This window comes from Aegilops tauschii, chromosome 3, assembly GCF_002575655.3.
Source record: "Aegilops tauschii subsp. strangulata cultivar AL8/78 chromosome 3, Aet v6.0, whole genome shotgun sequence".
NCBI lineage: Eukaryota > Viridiplantae > Streptophyta > Magnoliopsida > Poales > Poaceae > Aegilops > Aegilops tauschii.
In genome coordinates this window covers 548724820-548731250 of record NC_053037.3, presented here as the reverse complement: position 1 = coordinate 548731250, position 6431 = coordinate 548724820, and the positions used below count along the sequence as shown (strand labels likewise).

Genomic DNA, 6431 nt, shown 5'->3' with positions numbered 1-6431 from the left:
GCAGGCAGCAGCGCGGACACGTCGGGGTCGAGGCGACCGGCAAGTTGTCGGCTCAGCTGTAGAGCGGACGCGACGGGTCGAGGCGCCCGGCTACTTGCAGGTAGCAGGGCATCTGGGTCGAGGCGACCGGTGACATGCACGCAGCAGCGCGTACGCGTCGGGGTCGAGGCGACCGGCGAGGTGTAGGATGCAGCACTGATAGGCAGAGGAGAAGAGAAGGGAGTTGCGATCTGGAGGTGTCGCCGATTAAACAGAAAGGACAGAAGAAAGCGGCGCAGTGGATGGGATATTATAGATTACTTTTTTTTTTCTGTTACAGAGGTATCCTACTGAAATTGCCAATACTTTGTGCCAACAATATTCAGCCGTCCCACTCCTTTTTAATCGAGCATTAAAATATGTGGAAAAGGTTGGATATGCGTGTGCTACAAAACCGAATTTGGGTGCATGTACGTGCAAACAAAGGTCAGAACCGCATAGTTAGCTACAGGTGGGTATTAGGTAGGCTGATTTACCTGCGGGACTCAACTTAACGACCAAGCATTTTCGGGCAATTGTCGTTAATGCTAGTTTTTCTAGTAGTGACTTTTGGAGCTAGGTTAACTGGCGGTCGTATACTGACGACCGAGAGTGGGGGTTCGAGCAGAACGTGATGTGCAAGCAGGACCGACTTCTCTGGAGGTGCATCGTGCCCATGATTTGTGTCTATGCCATCGAGTACCACTTGCCACAGCGCGTTGCCGTGCAATTTGGTAAGGCGCAACGTACACCACCAGCCGGCATCGTCAAAGATACCGGTGGCTACGACCTGCACTTGTGAGTACCATCGCCCGTTCTCATCTTTATCAACTTTTGTTTTGATGTTTCATATTCTTCCTAATGGTGTTTTACAATCTTTCTCGTGCTTTGCAGGCTAAGGAGGAAGAAGAATCAGTCTATCACCGATTGGGGAGAGCAACATGCCAAATACGTGACTGAATGGAACCAGTGGAAAACTCGCAAAGATCTGGAGAGAAGAGTGATTGACTGGGAGGAGTACTCGGATCACCTGCTGTGGTTCGACGATGGCATCAAGCATCGTCTGCGCCTAAGGCCACAGTGGACGACGGCAGACGCCGAAAGTCTGTACGAGGACGACGACGAGAATGAAGCCTACAATGACAGCATCAGAGAGCTACAAGGCGGATTTAGGGAGTACGGACCCATCATGAACAGAGTGGTAAGTTGTTTTTATCTGTTTTCAACCGACGTTTGGATGAAATCAACTTTAGTGCTACTGACTCATTTTATTCCATTGCAGTCTTCGGAGCTGAACAAAAGCATTTTTGATGCCTCTGATGCGCTTAGTTCTATCCCCGGGACTCGAGCTAGTGAGAACAAGTTGAGGGGAACGATGAAGGTAACATGGAGTTCATTTGCTTATGTTCACCATGAAGTTGATCCATATGGTGCTTATTGTTTCATTCTCATTGCAGAAGTTCGTCAAAAAATGTCGCAAGCTTGTGGGCCTGCTTGGGTGTGCCACCTCCTCCACTGATGTGATTGCTCCTGCAGCACCGATGCATAGCCTCGCTTCATAGAGCCAGGCCGCCTCATCGTCTATGGCAGTTCAAGATGACGAGGAGGATGGCGAGGACGATGATGATGAAGAGGAAGATGAAGAGGAAGATGAAGAAGAAGGCGAGGAAGAGGGAGCAGAAGAAGAACATGGTGAAGAAGAGGAAGAGGACGATGAGGAGGAGGAGTACGATGATCCCGACGGACCTCCACCAACTCAGACAACCCAGCGTGAGAAGAGAAATGTGCCGAAGAAGGATTGGAAGAGTCCATCCCCGTTTCAGAAAGCGCGTCCTACTCATCGCAAGAAGGCGGCCGAGAAGCAATCAAAGAACAACGAGGACCGGACCGCGAAGAGGGGAAGGAAGGACTGAAGTTGTTGCCGTGTTGTTGAACTAAAAACTTGCATGTTTGCTTCGTGAACCATATCGATTTGCTCGTGAAACTGGTTCGTTAATTTGCTATGTATAACTTGGTGAAAACCTTTGTGGATGTCTATTTGCTATGTATCCAACCTATCTTATTTATGGATTTGTGGATGTGTGCTTGATATATCATGCATATGCTTCATGTTTACAAGTGTTTAATTGTTGTGTGCCAAAAATTGTAGACAAGAGAAGTGAGGAGGTGCAAAAAATGCACTATAGGTCACCCTACCGCCAGACACTAAGGCGGTAGGTCTGTACAGCCTACCGCCATGCCACCCGGTGGTAGGGTGCCTCCCCCCCACACGCCCCCCTCCTGTGACCAAAACAACCAGCAGCTCAGCGGTAGGGTTGCACACCCTACCGCTGAGCCGCTGGCTGTTTTGGTCACAGAAACCTAACACACATGCTGCGACCCTACCGCCGCGCCCTATGGCGGTAGGTTGTCCATCCCTACCGCCGGCGTCCCTGGCGATAGGGTTTGGGCATTTATAAACCCAGCCGCCCCGCCCAACCCGCCCCACCCCCTTATCCCCACGTGTACGAGGCCTTCCCCGAGATGCTGCAGCCGGTGGGATCTGTCTCAGACGAGGTCCTAGAGGCGACAAGGGCAGAGCGGTGGCAGGAGAGGGCCGAGCGGATCTTTGACGATGTAAAGTGTTGGTCGCAGAGTGTGAAGGAGTGGAAGAGAGTGATTGCAGAGATGGAGGCAGATCCAACTATCACCACTGTTCGTCGGGAAGGGACCATTGAAGCTGCCAAGCAGCACTCCAACTGGGAGCTGCGCAATTTATGCCGGAGAATCTACTTCGAGAGCAATGCGGAGGAGAGAGCCAGGATGCCTCCCCCAAGTGCATCGGCGTTCGATATCATCAGCTGGGGAAGGGCGGAGGCGAAAACTCCAGCGGGAAACGCAAGGTGGGAGTGCTTGAACGGTCGGATGCCGACTAGCATTCCGCCTCCGTCTGAACCGGTGGATCCGCTGCCGTATCTATCTCCACGGCCAGGCCTAACATACGAGGAGCTCTGAAGATGTCGCCCCGCTCTCTAAATTTGTCTTAAGAACTTGTTGCATCGGTTGTTGGCTTTGCTTTTGCGAAACTATTTGCGTTAGTTGGGGTTGTCAAACTATGTGGATAAGTTTGCTATTTGCTACTTGTGAAACTATTTGTGAAACTGTTTGATATTTGCTATGTGGAACACCTTTGTTAATATGTGAGCTCATATTTTGCTGTTTGTGAAACTATGTTAAACCTGTGATAAAACTTAAAAAAAATCATTAAAACTTGTAAAAACCCAAAACCAGAGGACCCTACCGCCACGCATCCTGGCGGTAATGTCAGGCAACCTACCGCCAATGCCTGCGGCGGTAGGGTGTTGCGCTGGCCGTTAGGTAACGGTAGGGTGCTGTCCATGCCACCGCCAGAACCTCTGGCGATAGGTTGTGTGACCTATCTTGATCCCTTTAGCAGTAGCAAAAGGGTCAGATCTTGAAAAAAAATCGAACGAGAGTCAGATCTCGATTTTATACAAAAAAAAATCAAAACACGAAATTTTGCCGCGATGGCCGATGCGCTGTAGACGGATTGTGCGCTCCCGCTGCCCCTCGGCCATTGGACGTGCGCACGTACGGCCCCGACGAGGAGGCACCATCTAGTACTACGATGAATCTCCTTTATCTGTTGATATATTCCTACTCCGTTCGATCCATTGCATGCGTGTTCGAATATATATCCTGCTCGTCGCTCGCGCTATTAGATTTTGTCACCAACCATCAGGCCACCGCAGTTTGCCCCGCGTTTCTTTTCCATGTTCGTTGCGCCTGTGTATATATAGTATAGATAGAGAAACCTGGGTCAGCCTCGCCCGCCCGTGTCTGGGGAGATCGATCGCCAACTAGCATCCAACACGATTCCATGTGGAGGTTGAAATTCTCATTGGATAACGTAAAGTGAGGGAGCTGCAAACACGGGCAAATTTGACAATTTTGACCTCTGGACGAAATCAATTCATGGAATGAACTGGGTGTGAAACTATTTCACGCCCCTGACCCTTTTGTGTAGCGCCCGCCACGCCGGCGCCACACCCTACGGTGCAGCGCCTAGCGCGGGGGCGTTGCACTCCTGTCCATCGTGGCAGCCCCTGGGCCCGCATCCAGCAGTGCATCGCCTCCGAGCTAGGCGCCACACATGTAATGTGCCGCGCCTAGCCGTCGGACGCTGCACTGTGACTTAGATCCAGCCGCGCCGGCCCTCTCCTCCCCCACCCACCCCATTGCCAGTTACATAACAAAACAGAAGAAGCCGCGGCGGCGGCCCTCTCCACTCCCCCTCTCAATCCCCTCTCCCAAATCCTTCAGATCCAACGATTTGGTCCATGCATTTCTTCACCAATCCATCCTAGAAGGTACTCTCCGCCGATCCCCTTCTTTCTATCCATAGAAAATATGATATTTTGAAGATTTGGGGAATCCTTGTTTGATTAGATTAGATTTGAATCTTGCATGTATTAGAACTTTGCATGTATTACAACCCTTGTTTGTTTGATTTGTGGAACCCTAGTTTAGTTTATGGAAAAGTTATTTGTATGAAGTAGACCTAGTTTATGGAAAAGTTATTTGTATGAAGTTATTTGTATGAAGTAGGCCTAGTTATTTGTGGAACCCTAGTTTATTAGTTTTGTTTGATTTGATATGGTTGGATACATAGATTGATATGGTTGCATCTAGTAGGCCTACTTTAGTTTTTTTGAATTGAAAAGATAATCGTGTTGACAAGAATGCTTTGTTCAAATTGTTAGGATGGTTTGGCTTCTCGATGATCACTGGGACAAACAACACCGGTGGAGCAGCGGGTAATACTGAAAGTGGCCGGTGTTATGAATTTCGTATTTATTTCAAACACAAATGCCCCATATGTAATGTTATGATCTGTTTGTTTGTAGGAGCTTGCACCTCTGAAGCTTCGGTCTCACGGGGTCACCCTTGGATGGATGCGCTATGATGAGCGGTACACACCGTATGTAAGGGAGGCAGGACTTCTCCCTTTCATTCAGTTGGTCAGCCGGTCGACGCCACCCAACAATGCTGCAGCACTCACCGCGCTTATTGATCATTGGAGGCCGGAGACACACACTTTCCATCTTCGGACCGGGGAGATGACCGTGACGCTCCAGGATATTGCTATGATCACCGGTCTTCCTATCGATGGGAATCCTTTATGTATGAACACCGATTCTGATGGGTGGCGCGCGCAGATGCATGCCCTTATCGGTATGGTTCCTCCAGAGCCTTGGGAACCAGAAGCAGAAGACAAGAAGAAGGAAAGAGTCGCAGCCGGTGCTCCTTTCACGTAGATTACATCGAACTTCAGTACTTGCCCTGAGGATACTAATGAGGACACGGTGAAGACATATGCTCGTGTCTACATGTGGTACGTGATATCCAGGACTATGTTTGCTGATGGCACATGCAAGAATGCTCCATGGATGTGGCTCAAGGCGTTGACCGTCTTCGATAGCAAATGGAGTTGGGGTTCGGCGACACTGGCTTACTTGTATCGACAGGTATGAAGTTGTTTCCATTTCACTTCATTGATACATTATCAATGCGCTCTTGCGGCAAATTTGACCATGTTCTCTTTTATGTGCAGTTGGACGAAGCCTGTTGTAGGCACACTGGAGGTATTGGTGGTTGTCTGCTCGCACTTTCCATATGGAGCTGGGAGAGTTTGCCGGTTGGACGACCGAAGACCGTGAAGTACAAGGATTGGGACGACAAAGATGACCCACTACGGCTCCCCACTTGGGCTCACAAGTGGGATGTGTTAAATGAGACGACGGATGATCCCTCGGTCATGTACAAGTTGTACAAGAGCGAGCTGGACGCGATCACGCCTGAGCAGGTGAACCGACATTGCATAAGTGATTATCATGCTTGTATCGTAACTCGATATCAATTTTGCATTCTATCCCATTTTGCAGGTGGAATGGGAGCCGTATGGAAAAGGAGAGAGTTTTGGTAACCCTATGGAGTTCAGGCTGAATCCGATGTGCACTAGGGATAGGGATCTCTGGCATATGCGGTGCCCACTGATATGCAACTGGGCGGTTGAGCTTCACCTGCCACATCGGGTGTTCTACCAGTTTGGTTTGTTCCAGCCAGTTTGGTGTAGCGCACATTGACGTCCGAGTTCACCACCTTGTGTGGACGATAATGCATAACCGAGTAGTTGTCGAGCCACATCTTCAATTCCAACAAAGTTTCGAACTTAGAACCTTTAGCAATCCGGTTCTTGTCGTCCCCCAAATCACGGTGAGAGCTTGGCCTAACCCCAAGAGGTACACATTGGCCACCATCTACCACGGCTTCATCCGCGAGACTAACATCCTTGAACATTGTAGTCCGATGATCCCGACCGAATACCTTCTCGAAAGCTTCGGCCTCCTTTA

General features: G+C 49.7%; 1 long non-coding RNA gene across 1 annotated transcript; it reads left to right on the top strand.

Moving 5' to 3' along the window:
- The first annotated feature begins 5477 nt into the window (after nt 1-5477).
- LOC141021044 (uncharacterized) lies at nt 5478-6134 on the top strand. The gene is made up of 3 exons (XR_012181044.1): nt 5478-5546; nt 5633-5884; nt 5964-6134. It is a non-coding gene; the product is annotated as an uncharacterized lncRNA (long non-coding RNA).
- The last annotated feature ends 297 nt before the right edge of the window (nt 6135-6431 follow it).